General features: G+C 44.0%; 1 protein-coding gene and 1 long non-coding RNA gene across 8 annotated transcripts in view; one reads left to right on the top strand and one right to left on the bottom strand.

Annotated features, from left to right (window-relative positions):
- Positions 1-3,886, bottom strand: part of SLC41A3 (solute carrier family 41 member 3) — a 55,116-nt gene extending 51,230 nt beyond the window's left edge. The window contains exon 1 of the mRNA XM_077325365.1: positions 3,762-3,886. The gene's annotated coding sequence lies outside the window, so the exon portion shown is untranslated. The remainder of the gene's footprint in view (positions 1-3,761) is intronic.
- LOC143831862 (uncharacterized) lies at positions 30-18,101 on the top strand. Of its 7 annotated transcripts, none has more exons than XR_013228997.1 (5): positions 30-256; positions 6,966-7,051; positions 9,170-9,257; positions 15,057-15,180; positions 17,201-18,086. It is a non-coding gene; the product is annotated as an uncharacterized LOC143831862 (long non-coding RNA). The 7 variants fall into 7 exon arrangements; XR_013228995.1 differs by adding an exon at positions 14,134-14,270 and having other exon boundaries at positions 124-256; positions 6,966-9,257; positions 17,201-18,099; XR_013228996.1 differs by having other exon boundaries at positions 124-256; positions 14,134-15,180; positions 17,201-18,093.
- Positions 18,102-19,932: the final 1,831 nt, after the last annotated feature.

The raw sequence follows: 19,932 nt of genomic DNA, 5'->3' as shown, positions 1-19,932 counted from the left end.
GTAGAAGGGTGGCCCCGGGGGGACACACGTTTCCTCGGGCTACTTAAAAAGAAGACCTGGAGAGCATCGCCTTTCTGCAGTTTAAGCTCTGCACATGCCACGCCCACGAGAGGGCATGGCAGATAATGGGAAGCGTTGCGCGGAGAAAGGAAAACACAACTGCGGCGCCCTGGAACCTGCAACATAAACAGTGTCTCGGATAAAGACCTCGCATCGCCCGTGAATGGGTAACTCTTTCAAATAGGTTGAATGAGAGGTGAGCGAAAGTCTTCTCTCTGAATTCTTCCGTGAGTCTGTGGCTGCAGATCAGGGCATCTGGCCACTGAACAAGGTGCAACCTCAAACACCTGACTACATTATTTTCAACACCCCCGGGCAAATAAATACATGGTGTTTGTGTGTGGCGGCTAAACTGACCACTACGTATTTGGCAGTTATATGAGATTTTGAGGTGCTGATTGTTAGCCAGCATAGAATAGTCTGCCAAATATATAATTTATTGTTTGTGATGATATAATAATAGAACTAAGATCTGGAAAGAAACTGACTACAGGTTTGGTTTGTGGTCTGCCTTTGTTGAACTTTTTGAAGAAAAGACACTTTTTTATTTTACACATTTACTTTCTTGGATTTTTTAAAATATAAATGCAGAGAAGGAATCGCCAAGTAAATCCTGTGTGGTAACAGTTGTGGGATCAATACATTTCAGAGTAGTCAAGGTAAATAAATATGGCTCAAGCATCCACCAAAGGGGTAGTCAAACTGCGGCCCTCCAGGTGTCCATTGACTACAATTCCCATGAGCCCCTGCTGGCATTGCCGGCAGGGGATCATGGGAATTGTAGTCCACGGACATCTGGAGGGCCGCAGTTTGACTACCCCTGCATCAAACTGTCCTGATTTTGATCTGAAGATGTTTTGCCTGTAACTCAGGATGGTCTACACATTACACTGAAACCTGCTGTTTTGTTGTTGCTTTCACTTGTTTTTTAAGCGAATAGACCTAGACATTAGTAGCAAGCAGAGGCAGACTTGTCAACTGCCTGAAGAAAAAAAATATCGCAGCCTTCTAATTTAAACTTAAAATATGGGACTGGGCAGCTAAAACTTTTCATGGCATGGAAGGAGGGAATATTCCACTACTAAGCCTTTATGAAAGGAAGAGGCCATTTCTTACTAGGCCTGTTGGGAGCACTGGGCTGAAACTTAAATTTCTCTCAAGTCTTAACTGTGTGAGAGATAGCGGCTTAAGTGTCCTCTGCCACCAAAACATCCACTGTGTTTGCAGTCATCCTGATCCCTGCAAAGGTACATTCTGCTCTTTCCCCCTCAGAGGCATGTTCTGGGGCTGCTCCAGAGGCCGTGGTAAGATTTACCTTCTCTCATGCTCTTTTGGAAAACTTTTGGCTCTTACTTGCTTTGTGGGTGCCTCTAATTTTAAAGCTCCTCCGCCAATGCTGGTATTTAATTAGTTTTGTACTGTTTTATTGTTCTAAAATCTTCCTTATGGAATCATTTTTACAGCTGCATTGATGTGTGAGCCAGCATGACCATGTGGACAGATGTTGCTTTCCAGGGGCAATTGGTCCATTGTCTCATTTCTGGTTAGAATGCATAATCCTGCCTATAGACCTCCTGCACCTGTGCTACTCCGTTCATTTCACCCCATAGATCAGATCCTTCTGCTGAACTGGGGAAGTGCATTGGTGCCTTAATGAGGCCAAATACCTAAAAATGTAAATATGATGACCTAGCCCAGTTCCCTCACTCAGACATAGGATTTTCCCTTCCTTTGTTCTACCTCCCTGACTGAATAACACCATTATCTGTGTTCTTCTTGCCTGAAGATATATGGCTCTCCCACCCTATCACTTTAGTATATTTTGATGTTGGTTCAGCTCGAGAACTTGAGGCAAGAGACAAGATCACCCTCTTAAACTTCTGAAAATGGCACATGAGAGACTTTAGATCGTTCAAAACTAAACAAGATATTTTATTCAGCGTACAGGGGGAAAGGTCAGTGAAATCGGGTAAAAAGTCTGAGGTAAACTAGTAAGGAGCTCAGGTAACTTGATAATTTCCTATTCATATGTTTCCAGCAAGTGAGAGTTTAAAGTTTTTCACAAAGTTTTAAAATATTAGAGATTATAAGATTTGATTTCAGTATTTCCTAAACACTCCAATTCACTTTCTTGAGTTTAACTGACTCTTCAGGTTTCCACAGGCAGGGACCCATTTTGCACATGTTGGATAATGCACTTTCAATGTGGTTTTGCAGTTAGAGGAAAATCTACTACTGAAGTGCCTTTAAAGTATATTATGCAATGGATGCAGATACCCTACCAAGTACCGAAATTCCTTCTCTAGACACACCAAGGATCGCTCCACTCTTTGAATTATCTCCCTTTCTGACAGGGCAGAGAATCACTTCTCTAACTAGATCTATCCCATTTATGGCCCAAACTGGGGTCTTTACCGATTTTCCCACTCCATCCTCCTTGCCAACCTTCCCAATGGGCCCATTATGCACGGAGTGGAAAGTCTGCATTCGGGGTGGAATGGCGGCGGCTGAAATCACCAATTATGCACGCTGCAGGTGGCAACCGGGTGCAGAGTCAACTTATGCCGCCGAAAAAGCCTCATTAGCGAGATGCGGAAGAAAGTGGAGCTTCCTGGGACCAGGGCGCAACCAGAAGCGGCTCCGGAGTAGCCCTGTGCATAATCGGATACTCTGGGTCTTGCCGCCGTTGTGTTCCATCCCGTGCATAATCGGTTTGTTTCGCTTCTTCCTCCTCCTCGTTCTCCATGCCACCGTTTCAGCGGCCGTGCATAATAGGCCTCAGTGTTAAACTTTTCTCGGTCAGTACTAAACTCTCCTCATTTAGGGCTCAACCATTCCAGTTCTCAGAGCAAAACTGAGTGGTCAGTTCCCAAGTCGTTCTGCTCACCTTATACTAACCAATCAAATCCTTTTGAGCAGCCTGTCACTCAAGCCTCTGTGGTTCTGTGAAGCATCAGCCCTTCACAGTCTTTCACATGTTTAGACAGCACTTTGACCTCTTTTATACAATCATTTATTTTGGTGCTTACAAGACCAAAAGTCACAGTTGACTTTTGGTGACCCTGTAAGGTTTTCAAGGCCAGGGATGTTCAGAGGTGGTTTGCATTGCCTTCTTCCGCGTCAGGACCCTGGTATGCCCTGGAGGTCTCCCATTCAAATACTAGCCAGGATTGACCCCGCTTAACTTCTGAGATTGAGCTAGCCTGAATTATCCAGGTCAATGCAAAAAGGACTTACATAATACATCTTTATTTATTTAAACATTTATATCCTACCTTTCTTTGTGGTTCAAGATGGCTTACAATAATAGTTAAAAACATTTTTAGTTAAAGCCAAAGATAAAATAATAAATCCCCCCCAATCAAAAAAAAATATTAGGGGTTTGCTTCAGTTGTCTGCAAGTAAAACCTATAGCTGTCATCTGAGTGAATGAAAGACTACCAGGGCATAAAAGGACTATAATTAGAAACAGGAAACACATGGTATAATTTCTACAGCAAAATCGAATTGCAAACAAATATAACCAAGTTGTATTATCACTTTTGGCTTGAAAGGACATATTGTTCCATTGTCCATGCTCACTGGTATGCTTTAAATCTTATTCACAACATCTAAGCATTAGAGAAAAACATGCAGATGCAATATTATCTGAAGTCATACATTGTACATTCATTAAGTATTGTAGGATTTAAAGCCATTACCTCACAACCACAGCCAGAGTAGCTCCGTTCCAGAGCAGTCTGATTCAGGAAGCAAGGTTTTTAGGTGAAAGCCTTAATGGCCCCACAGTTCTTTACATGGTCCTGGAAGACTTGGGCTCAAAATGTACTGCCGTAAAAAAGCTGCAAGGCTTTGCGAGGGAACGTAACCCAACCCTGCAGCTGCTGCTTCCCAGAGCTGTGCATCTTTTTGGGGCGTCATTTCTAAACCAGCGGGGCTTGAATTTCAGCTCACTTGGCGTAGCTGAGCATCTTCACTCCATCAGAAGTGATGCTCCCCCTCGAGTGGCCTGTCACAAGAGACACCCTTTTCTTCCATCAAAGGAAGCACTGGATCCCAATGGTCACGCATAGCTCCATCTTGCATACATAAACTGCCGTGAGAACAGTCTTACAGGGGTGGAGAGAGAACGGTGCTGTCCTTGTTTAAAAGAGTGGCCTCACCACAGGGGCATTCATTTGTTACACCACCTCAGTTTTTAATGGATCGCCAAGAAAGCAAGTAGGAAATGCCTTGAGAAATAGATAATCCAAGTTCTGGCCCATATATAATGAGGTCCATACAGGGGTCATGTCCTAATGCTTCATGGGATCTACCAATCTGGACTTACCAGTTTAGCAGCTAATATCTTCTCAATGTTTAATTCACTGAGTTTCTAAGAAACCACTGGCACAGGAAATCTGGCTCCCTCGGTTGATTACGCATGCGACAAAATCCACAAAACAGCCAGGTTGACGTGGTGGCTAAGAGCGGTGGCTTCTAATCTGGCGAGCTGCATTGGATTCCTCACTCTTCCACATGCAGCCAGCTGGATGACCGTGGGCTAGTCACAGTCCTGTAGAGCTGTTCTCATAGAGCAGTTCTGTCAGAGCTCTCTCAGCCCCACTAACCTGACAGTGTGTTTGCTGTGGGGAGAGGAAGGGAAGGTGATTGTAAATAGGGTTGGGCGCTTCGGCAGCAGCCAGCACCGCCAGGTGGGGGGAAGGCGCAGGCACTGGTGCCGACTAGTGTGCCAGTGCCTACGTCTCCCCCCCCCCTCTGTGCCACAGCACTGGCTGCTTCGAACACTGAAGTGCCCAACCCTAATTGTAAGTGGTTTTGAGATCCTTCAGGCAGCGAAAGGCAGGGTGCTTCATAGTGGAGTGTATGCTTATGAGTAACTTGTAGCCGGTACGTAAGATCCACGTTGGACCTCCCATCAATATTTAAAATTGGTTCATTTTTACTTTCAAAAGTTCAGCCAGAATATCCTTAACACTTGTTACCAAAAAACGTAATCTTTGTTTTTCAATGATTGACGCTGGTTCATTCGTCAATTGCTTGAGATAATGCTTGTGAGTTTTAAAATTTATAATGCTGATTCTTATAGCTGATTCAAATTTAAACTATTTTAATTATCAATGATTCTTTTATGTACTTTTATTACTTTATGTAATTTTATTACTGGTCTAGTACTGTAATAAAGAGTAATAGATTTGATCCCTTAACACTTAGTGGCTCTTATATATATTTACGCACAGCCATGGTGGGTGGAATGTGTCCGGACTCAATTTCTGGCCAGACACTCTTGGAGGGCCAGTCATGATGCGCCTACTGAATCTGGGCGCTCCTTGATTGTGCCAGCCCCTAAAGGGCCCACTCGCACAAGGCAGCCGCACGGTACTCTGGCAGCCTCACTGGCAGACACAGCCTGGCCTCCAAGGTGAGCGGACCCGTGGTGTGCTGGCCCATCCGCTGTTCGCTCTGCCTGTGCCCACAGCCTGCCGAGGGGGGTGGACCTGCAGTGTGCTGGCCTGACCACTGCTCAGCCCTGCTGAGCCTGCATCCCGACATGGCCGCCCTGTCAGACCAGAGACGGGGCCATCCCAGCTGCTGCGGAGACTCCCGACGGCCATGGGGGGGGCTATTAAAGATGCCCTCGGACCCTCCGCCCTCTGGGTTGACTGGCTCCATTGCCACATTCCTGGCTTCAATGGGTTTACTGGCCAGTTTGGTTATAGAACAAGAAAAGAAAATGGAAAAATAAAATACCTCTTCAAGAACATTAAATGTGTATTAATGACTCCATAATTCAGTTCTGTTCAAAATAATGGAAATAACATTTGCCAGAAAGTATTCCCTGTCTACCATTGCTCAAAATACTAGTAAAAGCAAGACCATGGATAATATCAGTCTCATAAATTGTAGAACCATTGCTAGGCAAATGCTATAGACATCTCCCTGGAGCCTCTCCCTTTGCCATCAGATGAGCAATAGCTATATAACAAAAATTAATGTGTGCAAGACTGAAACTTGGTTAAGAAAACTAATGGCATTTATCTGGTTCTGAAAACAGGTTGACTCATGATATTAATAAATGCTGTTTACTATTTGCTTATGCAGTTTAGGCATGTTTAATGCTCCAGCAAATATGTTGTAGTTTTGCTTCATGTTTGTGCTTCAGCTGCCAAGATACATTTTGTATTCCCATTAGCTACAAGCCTATACACAATTAAGATGCTTAATTCCATTGACTGCATTCAAGTCTGTGCAGGCTACAGCCAAACTAAATTCCCTACTAACAGAAAGGTTAGAGTAATTGCCAGCAGTTTCCCATTCCTAATGCAGTTCCACCAGTTTGCTTCCCATAGACCAATTATGGACAAGGCAGGTAGTCCCATCTTCCCCCGATACCTCGGGTGCCCTCCTTGGCCAGCCCCATGTACCTCCAATGTACGGTGTCCCTGCAGGGATACCACATGTATCACATGCCCCTGTCAGCTCTGTGACTCTGCGGATAGGGCATTCCCCCACCGCCACCTTGGCAGGAGAGCGGCATGCCACTCCCCTGCCATTGTGCAGTGGGAGCACCGTGCCACCCACTCCCCCCCTGCTGTCGCTGCCACAGCACACCAGGCTCTCCCAGCCCTAGTGTTGTGTGCACTAGAATGTTACACCAGGGCAGTTTGGGTTCTCCCCCGTTTGTACCCGGGAAGCGGCGGGGCATGCCACCCTACCATAAGAACCCAGCAGCAGTCCGGCGTGGCTGCTGCCGTCATAATTGATCATGGTGTTTCTGAAAGAATTTGTGCCTCAAGAGCAGCATTTTAGAATAAGAAGTGTTGGTTTTTATATGGTGTTTTTCTCTACCAGAAGGAGTCTCAAAGCAACTTACAATCCCCTTCTCTTTTCTCTCCACACAACAGACACCCTGTGAGGTAGCTGAGGCTAAGAGAGCCCTGATATCACTGCTCGGTCAGAACTGCTTTATCATGGCCGTGACATGCCCAAGGTAATCCAGCTGGCTGCATGTGGAGGAGTGTGGAATCAAACCTGACTCACCATATTAAAAGACGCCACTCTTAACCACTATACCATGCTGGGCTGCAGTGGTGGTGGTGGTGGGGAGAACATTTTGTTCTACTGCATGAATAGAAAATTTACTAACAGAAAAAAGAGAGAACCTATCCCAGTCTATCAAAATCAGTATACCATATAATATTTATATACTACTCCTTAATAAGATATTAAATCCAATGTCAAAATGTGTCTTGTTTCCTATGTGCAGTATGTGGAACACATACTTGCTCAGGGGCTTCTTGTTCCCCTTCCCCCTCTCTCAGACACACACACAAACAACCCCCCCCCCCCACACACCATTCCCTACTGTCTTCGCCACCCATACTTCTCACCTGACCTCCCTGGTCCCTCCCCCCACCCTCAGACCCACACCCAGACTCTCTCCTCCCTCCCACCTGCCCTCCACCTAGAGTCCCTCCCTCCCACCTGCCCCCAACCCAGACTCCTTCCTCCCTCCCACCTCCCCCCACCCAGACCCCCTCGTCCCTCCCACCACACGGTGGTGGCCCGTCCTCCTCCCACGCTGGCCCAGGCTTAGTGGCCCAGCCTCCTCCCATGTCATCCTGCGTTGCTCCAGCTGGCTGTCTGGCGGGCTGCCCCACAGTTACTCCAGCCTCTCCTTGCATGCTCCTTGGTATGGGAGTGTGGATGTCATGTCCATAGTTACATCTGTGTCAGGAGGTGCACTAGAAGATGTGTTCCACATCAAAAAGCAGAAAAAAGGTAGAACTTGTCAACTTGTAAGGGCAACAAGTCATGTGCTGAAGATCACTGTTCTAGTGTATTTCTAGTATGTATATAGGACCATCACTATCTTTGTCTAGCTCATACATGTGATGCCACAACCTGACGCTCACTCATTGCTGAGATATAACAATAATATTTGTTTTACAGATTAAGAAGGCTGCTCTGTCAGAAAATAGAAAATAGCTCTGTCTAAATAGAAATTCATGTACTATAGTGGTTTATATTACTGTCGCATTGACAAATGGGTATGCAAAATGTTCCACATTTGTGTTCACTTCATTACATTTCATTCAGTTACTTTACTTCATAAAATGAGGAAAGTGTCTAGCGAAGAATGGCATTATCATCCATCAGCTGGAGCTGCTGTGTTACATTCAAAACCAAAACTGTCTTTGCATTTCGTCATCAATAGAGGTAACCTAGAATAAATGTCCAATGTCAAATTTGAAAGGGTATGCGTGGATAAAACTGGATATGTGATCAGCTACAGTATTTGGAAACAGAATATTTATGGATTTCATCATTTCCAAGTGCTTTGAAGAGGTGCATGTCATATTTTGTGCATATCCTAATAATGTAAAGGAATGTGTCAGTTGCTGTGTATTTCATAGGGTTATTATTTGTATTCTTTTACAGATATTCTGGAACCTCAGGAAACTACCTTGGAAACCTACACTTCCCTATCTTTGCCTAACTGGAGCCTATATTTAGCTTATTCTGTCCTCCCCTATTGTAGAGGAAAAACCTAGAATGCGGCTTATGTCATCAACAGCCAAGGGCCCACACTGCAGAAACTGTCATCTAAGTGCCCAGTTGTCCCAAATCTCTCCCTCTCCCTCTCCCTCTCCCTCTCTCCCTCTCCCTCTCCCTCTCCCTCTCCCTCTCCCTCTCCCTCTCTCTCTCTTGCATCCTTATTATTGTACTCCACTTGTGGTGTCTGTCATTAAGTATAAAATTACCAGCCAATCAAGAAAGGGGGTCCCAGGGAAATCCACCAATTAGTAAAATTACCAGTGTTGTTTCATGCCCTACTTTCTGGTCCCTGAAGGAGAGATCAGGGGTAATAACAGGACTGCCCCACTGACACCTTTACTATAATCAATAATTGGGGTACACTGAATTTTTCTGTTCTCATTGCTGGGATGCAAATAGGAGTCTAGAAATATTCCTCTGTATCCCTTGTGATGAAAATCTTTGTCTTTCTTTTTAGCCCTGTTTGCTGTCTCAATTTGCCCCCATCTGCCGCTGTTTCTTTGCCAATGTTTTCTTCTAATTCCTTCTTTTTTTCTTCTTTCTGTTTTAGTCACAAGTATGATCCCAGCCAACTGGGGATGACATGAGGAATGGGAAGACTTTATAATGCAACATATCCAATCAGATTTGTCTGTGGGGTAAGGGTAAGCAGCAGGAATGAAGAATGAGAGCATTGCTTTTTATATCAGTCAGAAGGGATGCAGCCAGCCAATTGGGTATCCAGTACAGAAAAAGATATCGTTACAAAACAGCATGACAATCCCATTTAGTTACATGATGACATCAATGAGGAAGGATGAATCCAATTAAGGAAAGGGAAAAATAGAAGAAAACAAAATTGCGGGGAGGGCACTTCTGATCCTTGATAAATGATCCTAAAATACCATTTACTTCATTCCTCAACAGCAATCAGATTAGTTGGGGGTCAGCACTGTACACATGATCCCTCTGCATGCTGACTGACCATGCAGGCCTCCATGGGGCAGTCAGCTCGTGAACACAGCATGTGTCCACGCATTCTCTCTCTCTCCCTTTGATCGGCTACATTGGGAAAACTGTTCCTTATCACTTCCTCTGTGCATTTAGGCCTTGAAAATGAGCCAGGGAGCGGACAGAGGCAGCATGCTCAAGTCTCCTCTTCCTCTCTACACATTGAGTCATGTGTAGAGGACGTGTGTGTGTCTCTGGAATGATGCTCACATTCAAGTGTGGCTGTTGGATAAACATAGCTAATGAATGGTGTATATCCATGCTCAGGCTAAGGAAAGGGCCATCGCTGTTCCAGATCTTTGTGGAGCTCATCTGCATTATTTCCCACTCTCTCCTGTAGATGGCATCCCTTAGTGGAGACTTACTGGGGCCAAACTATGCTATGTTTTTTGGCAAGGTAGGGTTCCCTGGACCTGACAAGCTTTCTCTACAGTCAATCAGCAGCTGTGGGGAAAGGCATTTTAAACATACCAGGAACCCAATTCTCAGAACTGTGGCATGGGAGAAAGAGAAGCTCCTCCTGTCCCCCCCATTTCATTTTTATGAGTTATATAACTTCAGAGCTTCATGTGGTGTGTTCTAAGCATATGCAACTCCAAAGTAATGTGAATAGCTTCCTACTGGGGCTGTTTCAGCTTGGGGGCAAACAGCATGGATGAGAAAGAGGGAGCTCCTCCCCCCTCTGCACCACAGTTCTGAGCAAAAATGGGCTAAATGCCTCTCCCCCCAGCAGCTGTGTGGCTGCAGGTCAAACAAGTACAGTCCAGGGAACCCCAACTCAACAAAGAAGGTAATGTGTCATCTGTCCCATTCCACTGTTGGAAGCCCAGGCCATACTACGGCCATGTGGGGTTGGGAGTTACTGGTGTCTCCCAGATTTCACAGATTGGCCAGACAAGAAGAGAACAGCAGCTTTAGAACATGGTGGTGTGTGTCTGCAGGTAGAAATAGAGTATGGTCCCATTAAGCAGTTCAATGTGCTGCTTTCTTTCCTCTTTGTAAAATTTAGAAGCAGTGTTGTCCCTTGAAAAGCTCTTTGTTAGTTGCTCCTTGAAGAGCTCTCCATTATTGCAAGACCATAGGAAAGACAACTACACTGAGAGAGTACAGAGAAGAGTGATGAGGATGATCCGGGGCCTGGGGACTAAGCTTGATGAGGAAAGGCTAAGGGACTTGGGAATGTTCGGCTTGGAGAAGAGAAGGTTGAGAAGGGACATGATTGCTGTCTTTAAGTAGTTGAAAGGTTGTTAGTCGGACGAGAACAGGGAATGGTTTCTATCGGTAGCACAGGATAGGACCTGCAATAATGAGTTTAAACTACATGGAAAATGCTATTGGTTAGATATCAGGGCGGGGGAGGGAATCACAGAGTAGTTCAGCAGTGGAATCGACTGCCTGAGGAGATGTTGAACTCAACCTCATTGGCTATCTTTAAGGACTAGCTGGGCAGATATTTATGGATGCTCTAGACTGATCCTGCATTGAGCAGAGGGTTGGACTAGATGGCCAGGATGGCCCCTTCCGGCTCTATGATTCTGCATGTGTACCAGTACTTTGTTACGCAAGATATAGACACAGTACATAGCATCTTTGTAATGTATTAGACGATCCTATACGAATTGTTAATGGACTCCTCAGCACTATTAAATCTGGTATTTTCAGTAAAGGAGAGAAGCAAAGTTCCTAAGGCCCCTCAAGCAGTGGTTGTTGTTTCCCCCCTGCCCTCTGCATATAATATAGTGTAAATGATCTCACTGCATGAACTGGAAGGACTCCAAGGGGCAGCAGATTCCAGTTTGTCCTGGCAGGCCATGACACGGCATCAGGTATCTTACGTTAGAAAACATATCCATTTCAGAGGCATTTTCCCATCAGCTTTTTCTCAGAGGCTTTCAGGGACAAGCCACCTTGCCCTGATCAAGCTCCAAATGATATTTAAACATTGTTTCCTTGCACAAACAGGATCCATGCAAAACTTTATGAATTAGTAAAATTACTGAGGGGTAATGATGACAAGTTAAGGAGACCCCCCAGCCCAGCTCATGTGCAGGGCAAGTGTGGGCTTGCAATGATGAATGCCTTCTGCTACGTCAGCTGTGTAGGACAATACAGCAACCATTTGGTTCCGTTTTAAAACCATGTGAATGTTATGGCACTTGAAAGCTACTGCACATGGAAACACTTATAGCTCATGTTAACTTGAGTTAGGGAAAAATCCATGAATGTTTTTCACATAATTGGGAGCAGAAAATTCACACTGCAATTTAAAAAAACTATTGGAGAACATACCTGCTCCCAACATGGCAAGCGGATTGGGACCCCTCTTCCGACTCCTCGGTGATCATCTGCGGGGAACACATGAACTCCTTAGGGGAGGGAACGCCTGTCAACACTTCAGATAAGTTACAGAACCCTGGAAGAGAGACGGCCAGCCCACCATATGCGCTTTCCGGCACCCAATGGTCCAATGGGACAGAGTCCTTGTGATGAAAAGGAAGAGTATGCCATTCAAAATCCTAGTTCACTGGCTTGATTACATTGTCTTCCAGCACTTCATGATAACTGGAGCCCTTCAAGCTGTTTCACCCAATTAGGTAGCATGGGAGTCTCAACACTCCCGACTTATTTTTATGCACGTTTTAGAGTACGAGTGCTTCATTTGTTGTTTCCTTCATGTGTTCATTTTCATTCTTGTGGTCCCATTAATTGAAATGGAAAACACACATTTAGGCTGTAATTTATTTTCCAGCAATTTAGGATAGAACACTCAGAGATTGTTCTGTTCTCTCGGAGGAGCCTCCCTGCCAAACAGCAGGCAGATAGAAGAAAGAATCATAGAATCATAGAATCATAGAATCATAGAGTTGGAAGGGGCCATACAGGCCATCTAGTCCAACCCCCTGCTCAACGCAGGATTAGCCCTAAGCATCCTAAAGCATCCAAGAAAAGTGTGCATCCAACCTTTGCTTGAAGACTTCCAGTGAGGGGGCGCTCACCACCTCCTTAGGCAGCCTATTCCACTGCTGAACTACTCTGACTGTGAAAAACTTTTTCCTGATATCTAGCCTATATCGTTGTACTTGAAGTTTAAACCCATTACTGCGTGTCCTTTCCTCTGCAGCCAGCAGAAACAGCATCCTGCCCTCCTCCAAGTGACAACCTTTCAAATACTTAAAGAGGGCTATCATGTCCCCTCTCAACCTCCTTTTCTCCAGGCTGAACATTCCCAAGTCCCTCAACCTATCTTCATAGGGCTTGGTCCCTTGGCCCCAGATCATCTTCGTCGCTCTCCTCTGTACCCTTTCAATTTTATCGATGTCCTTCTTGAAGTGAGGCCTCCAGAACTGCACACAGTACTCCAGGTGTGGTCTGACCAGTGCCGTATACAATGGGACTATGACATCTTGTGATTTTGATGTGATGCCTCTGTTGATACAGCCCAAAATGGCATTTGCCTTTTTTACCGCTGCATCACACTGCCTGCTCATGTTTAGTTTACAATCCACAAGTACCCCAAGGTCTCGTTCACACACAGTGCTACCTAGAAGCGTATCCCCCATCCAGTAGGCATGCTTTTCATTTTTCTGACCCAGATCCCAGATTTTAAGGCAATAGGAGGCAAAACGTTTTCCGGGATGATGGAAGATTGTCTGGTGGTAGTGATGATTCCGCAATTAAAGGTCAAGACCTAGACTTTTCCTGACAGAAACAAAGAATTGAATGTTAGCTGTACAGTTGTGGTTGCCTAGTGATGACCACTGAGGGCATTCATTTCTTAAAGCAACAAACACTGCTTCTATTGTTTTGGAAGGTTTTAAAAACCCCAATGTTTTTTGTTTGTAAGATTTTTCTGTAAACCTTGGACTTTCCTAAGATTTGCAGAAAGATGTGTCTAGTTGTTCATGGCTCCAGTCTCCAGACATAAGTATCCAAAGATAGGGCCATGTTGCGAATTGATATATTGCTAAGATCTATAGACAGACAGATAAATAGAGAAATAGAGAAAAGCCTAGCTGAAACAGAATTGATTGTAGTAGCAGTGTAGAAGAAGGACCTGTTAGTCAAACTTTTACCTGTTGCTAAACTTGTCAGGCTGTGAATAGTTCCTGCCATTTGTGTGCCTTTTAAGTCCATCTCCTGCTCAGACTGAATTATACCTGAAATGGCCAAATCTGCTAGCCAAACATTAGATTAACCATTAACAAACATTATTTGTTCTATTGGCTACTGTTACAATAACAATAATGAATAGGACATTTTGCTTCTTCATTAATAATCAAATGTACATCACTTGTTGGCTCATTACTAGGTCATATCCACATATCATGCATCAAACCAACTGCACTTTTAGCATTTGTGTGCTTCTTCTCCAAGTCTTGCATAGTACAATACTCAGCCCCCTCTGTGTGTGGACACATAAAGTGCCATCAAATCACAGCTGACCTTGTAGAGTTTATGATGACCCTGTAGTGTTTTCAAGGTAAGAGATGAGCTGAAATGGTCTGTCATTGCCTGCCTTTGCAGAACTACCCTGGACTTCCTCAGTGGTCATCCATCCAACAACTAACCAGGTCCGACCTTGCTTAACTTTCAAGATCTCATGAGATTGGACCATGCAGGTTGGCTCAGTCTCTCATGGACCAGGGTATAAAGAATAAAAGGTTTGATGCTGAACTTTATCAATGCCATGCCATCTCCTCCTTTGTCAGAAAAAGGAAGCAAAATTGACAAGACTTCTGGTTAGAATAAAGGCCATGTGTTGACCAAGAAAGACAACCATCCATATTCTTGTCTTCAGCTTAGAAATATCAGTTAAGGATTTCTGCATGCAAGTGTTTGGAATCAGGCCCAAATTCTACCTCCTGCCCAATAAAGACACACAGTGAAGTAAAAAAGAGGACTGAGAAATGTTCATGTCCCCCAGAGAAGTCCACTTTGCAATCTTCATAAAAATTTGTATTTCCCAGAGTCGTCTTAAACCTCCCAAGATGACAAGGACTGACATTTTGTAACTCAGATGTCTAACATATGAATTACTTTCCTTTAGGAGTGCCATGAATTTGGTTTATTGCCAAAATGCCTACCAAATATACGTGTGAAGTCATTTCAGCAGCTGTTATTTTCTTCACTGATGTTCAGTAAACTAATTTTTCAAGAGATGGGGGGAGAGTGTCAGTCTAACAGTAGGTGGCAGCAAAACAGTATGAAATCTAGTTCCAGAGTAAACCAAACAAACTGGCAGGGGAGACAGATTCTAAATCTTTACCTTATACATCGTTTCAGAATTTGCAAGGTGGCTCTTTGCCATTCAATGATCTTTGCTCCAAAGAACTTCCAGGTTGAATCTGGCTCCTTTCTCTGACACTCGCCTAGAAGCCATGCTTCCTGATTTGGCATGCGTTGATTCAACTGCTTCATAATTCCAAATCTAATGCTTTCATCAACAGGAACCATTTTTGCTGGGATAGAATGACCTGAGCCATCCTTGTGTATGAATCTGTAACACCTTGTTAACCCAGCCTTCCCCAGTGGAGCTCAGGGCAGCTTATACAGGTCTATCCTTCCTGCAAGGTAGGTTAGACTTAGGGTGCAATCAAGTAGGTAGCCTGTTGGGCTGAACTAGTACAACAAAATTTGAGTCTGATAGCACCTTTAAGACTAACAAATATTTATTCAAGGTGTGAGCTTTCGTGGAAGACTAGCAGGCTGACTCCTGGGAGGAGCTGTCACTCAGTTGGAAATTGCATTAGGATACCCATATTCAATCCTTGATGTCTCCAGTTAAAAGGTACTGGGCATGACCTGTATCTGCCTCAAACCTGTATCTGCCAAAGAAGAGGAGGAGGAGAAGGAGTTGATTTTTATATCCCACTTTTCACTGCCCAAAGGCGTGTCAAAGAAGCTTACAATCTCCTTCCCTTCCTCTCCCCACAACAGGCACTCTGTGAGGTAGGTGAGGCTGAGAGAGCCCTGGTATTACTGCTCAGTCAGAACAGCTTTATCAGTGCTGTGACAAGCCCAAGATCACTCAGCTGGCTGCACGTGGAGGAGCTGGAAATCAAATCCAGTTTGCCAGATTAGCAGCTGCTGCTTCTAATCGCTGCACCATGCTGGCTCTCTCAGCCTCACCTCCGAGCAGACATTCCTGAGCTAGAGGTATCAGTGATCAGATTCAGACACTTTTCTAAGCTTAGCTGGAAGAAACAGTTGCTCAGTTTCTGTCCATCTATCTCAATTCTCTCCCATTCTTCTCCCAAGGAGCTCAGGGCACCAAATGCCCCCACCTCACGTTGTCCTCACAACAATCTGTAAAATAAGTCAGACTGAAGAATGGGGGCTGGCCCAAAGTCACTCCAACTTTTAGGGGAGGCAAATCTGGGCAACACCAATAATAGCAACCCCCAAAATGTTTTGCCAAAGGACAGCACAGTGGGCTTCACTATTGATAAATGTAAAGTTATTTTGGGATTCTGAGGTACATGATGAAGACATCCCACCTCCTTTAAAAATACCCTCTTAAAAAAAAAAAAACCTGTTTTGCCCATGAGTTGATTTACATTCCCGTTTTATTGTTTTTAATGTTAGTGGATTTTATTGTTACATAAGCAATCCAGGAGTTGGTTACCTAACTCCTAAGGCTGCCAATGATAATAAGCAAACCATCATAAATGCAGAAAGCCCACTGCTCCCAAGAAAACCATGAGATAAGCAATGTGCCCAAAAAGCATATGACTGGTACAGTTTGAGATTGTGTTTGCCACACAGCTCCCTCTGTTAAAAGGAGTGAAAAGCATGTAGCTAAACTGGCTACGCAAATCCCTCCAGGCACTTTGGCAGCCCTCCAGCCCCACTGGTTTGCTGTGCTGCTAATGAATCAGGCTCTTTTGCTCCGTTACCTCCCCAGCTTGTTTACTTGGAAACCAAGTGCTTAAGGAACAGGGTGCTCTCCACGCATAACAATGATCCCTGTTTTAGACGGACTCCCTTTGCTCACTCATATTTACCGAAGGAGGAATATATGCAAGGGTGCCTATGTCTGCTGGGAACTTCCAGGAAACTGTCCGAAAGAACATCAGAACATTTTCATTTCAAAAGCTGACATTTTACAGTGCCAGCACTTTTACACACACACACACACACACACACACAGAGTGAGAGTAATAACATGGCACAGTTAATTCATCATGCTACTATGAATCTAAGGGCACAAAGAGAGGTGGCAAATGAGGCTATATCAGTCTATTCTATAAAGGTAAACTGAATGTGTGGACAGACATGTGGGGAGAGGGGATTAAACTCTTCAAATATTCCTCTGCTTCACTCATTGTAACCAGATTCCACATATTGTTATTGACATTGTAATGGTGATAAGTTGGATTGTTAAAGATCACGTATTTCCTCTTTAAAATGCTAATTACAATATGAGGGGCTCAGTGTCTTGAAACCTAGTTGGGACTGATGGATTCCTCCCATGTTCCCTTCCTAGATGGCTCCAATCTAAATTATTGCTGTATACATGTACAATATACCTTTTGTTGACTTGATGGAGCAAAACCCATCTGTGATTTTCATCGTATCTCTTTGTTTGCAGGTTGTAGGTATATTGCAAAGGCAACTGAAGTACTTACAGAACTGGCACAAGAGAGCTTCTCCCTTTCCATTCTTGGGATCCTAAAGTGGCAAGATATTGGTCTATTTTTAAATAGCAAGCTATCTACATCCTTGCTAACCCTACCTTGCAGAACTTTGTGGCATTCATTGTTTTTCTTCCATTCAACTGTTGCTGTTTTTTATATCAAAACATGGCTGGAATAATATGCTTCAAACACCAGAGTTTTATACAGGATGGATCCCTTAACAAATATACAGTTGTATTACAAATATAAATCACACCCTTGCTTTCTTTACACTTACAGAGGATAGATTTCCTGTCTCTTTCCCAACATAGACTAATAGCAACTGAGTTGGGGGGGGGGTAGGTGTCCTAAGGCAGTGGTCCCCAACCTTTTTATCACCGGGGACCACTCGCTGGGGACCACTCAATGCCTTTTATTGAGGCCCGGTGGGGGGGTAGTTTACTCCTCTACTCTCAACCACTGCCCTAGCGCTCTCTGATCACTATGGTAATGTTTAAACATCCCTTCAAAATAAGATACAGACACGCCACAACAATGAAGTGTGTTGTAAAGGGCTGGGGGGATGAAGTAAAGGGGGGAGGAGAAGGCGTCCTTCGGGGTCCACCTCCAATGGTCCGTGGCCCACAGGTTGGGGATCGCTATCCTAAGGAAAAAAATGTGGCTCTGTTAGGACCCAGATTCCTCCATAGGCAAAGGGGGAATTTGCTCTCAAACCATCTTTTGGGCAGTGTTATCTGCATCACGTTAGCAAAGCATCACTTGGCCAGAAATGTACCAAGTCATGTCAATTTCACCAAAGTAGTATAGTTAACCATGTTTGCATTCCAGACATTAAACTGTGTATTTATATGGAGATACTTGGCCCTAGCTGTGTGTTGTTCTTCGATGCAAACCATGCACCCATTGCTCATATCATCTTGCTGTCTTTTTCTGGACTTCACATCATGAAAGGTAGCTATTATACTCCTATGGAACCATCTCAACTCTTTACTTTCTTCTTGTGTGCTTGTGTTAGTTTAAATTGTGTGAAAGTGTGCTAGGGCTTTATTTTTATTTTTCAATCAAAATCCTTTTTAAAAAATTTCAGATCTGGCCTCTGTCAGAGTTTTCTAATGGTGACACCCTATATAGCTGGTCTCATTTGCTACCCCACTTCCTCAGAAGTCTCCTAGAATTAGCTAATTTCCATAACAGATGCTTACCACTTTTTCATACAATTAGAACATTAAAATATCTCAGAGCCCAAACTAGAAACTCTCTCAAACATACAATCTGATCCTGCCACTAATTCCACCACTAATTGCTTACATCTTGAGTAGTTTAGCAGTACATGTGTTTTAATGGTTGAAGGAACAGAGAAACCTTAACTACTGCAGGGATTTTGTTGAGAATGTGGTATAGGAGAAGGCTACTTTATGCATTTATATATTGGTTTACAAATAATGGCTAAATGAACTTTCTTTTTGCTGTGAACTCACAGCTGACTTATGGTAACCACATAGGGTTTTCAAGAGACATTCAGAAGTGGCTTTCCATTGCCTGCTTCGCTTCATGACACTGGCATTCCTCAATGGTCTCCCTTCCATATACTGACTAGGATCAACCCTGCTTAGGTTCTGAAATCTAATGAGGTGGGACTAGCCTAGGCTATTCAGATCAGGGCATAAGGTGACTACCTAAATAAAATATCCCACCAACTGCCCAACCTGCCAATGGGAAGGGCTAGGTAGCTTTCACAAGGAGGACAAGATTCAGGGCTTGCCTTGATTCCCCCTCCCCTCATTTCTACAGCTTTACCTGGTATGTTTCTTTTAATCTTCTGCAAATTATGTGGCTGTGCTGCCACCACCTACTTATCAGGGGGAGCCCCTCTTTCCTCTGTTTCCACCCATCTATCCTGAAATGCAAGTATTGTCTTCCCCTTGCCTCTCATTATCTGCTCACCTACTGTTCCAAATAAAAGCCTATCTCAGGGTCATATAGAAGCAAAAATCCTCCCAAAGCTAAAACACCCATCAGGGTGATTCTCTTCAGTGGGAAGTCTCCTGATGAGACCTCACTCTTCTCTTAGATGTATCTATTGATGATGAATGACTGTCTTGCCTGCTGCTGCAAACCAACCCAATTAATTCCTACTGCACAGGAAATTAAAATCATGCAGAGAACTGGCAACATAACCAATGGTCAGATCACCACCAAATATCAGGCATCCATCTTGGATTTGGAGCGATTATGATATATATTGTCCAGGTCAGAGCTTGGATGCTAGGGTGTGCATTTCTCATAAACAATTAAAAAAAACCATCCAAATACAGATCAGATAATCTGATCGGCTACTGGTATAGCTGAGCTTGAATAAAAGCTGATTAAAAGTGTTGCAGGAGAAGCCAAGCCAGTCCTTTTTTAAATTGACTCCCCCCCTCCTTTCAGATTTGTTGATCCCCCAAATTTCAGGATTTTGGAGAGAGAAAAATCCCAGATCTGAATAACATACCAACATTGAGATCCAGGATTTTTCAGAAATACCGAAAACTGTTTGGATCCAATAGACTCAAACAAACAAACAAAGCTATTTTTTTTGGCACACCTCCAGTTACTTTGTGTCCAGCAGAGTATGTAACTGTGGTTAAAAAAGGTGGCTTATGATTTGGACCTTACCTGTGTCTTCTACTACTACTAGTACATC

The sequence above is a fragment of the Paroedura picta genome, chromosome 3 (assembly GCF_049243985.1).
Source record: "Paroedura picta isolate Pp20150507F chromosome 3, Ppicta_v3.0, whole genome shotgun sequence".
In the NCBI taxonomy this organism is placed as follows: domain Eukaryota; kingdom Metazoa; phylum Chordata; class Lepidosauria; order Squamata; family Gekkonidae; genus Paroedura; species Paroedura picta.
This window is presented reverse-complemented; position numbering and strand designations above follow the sequence as displayed.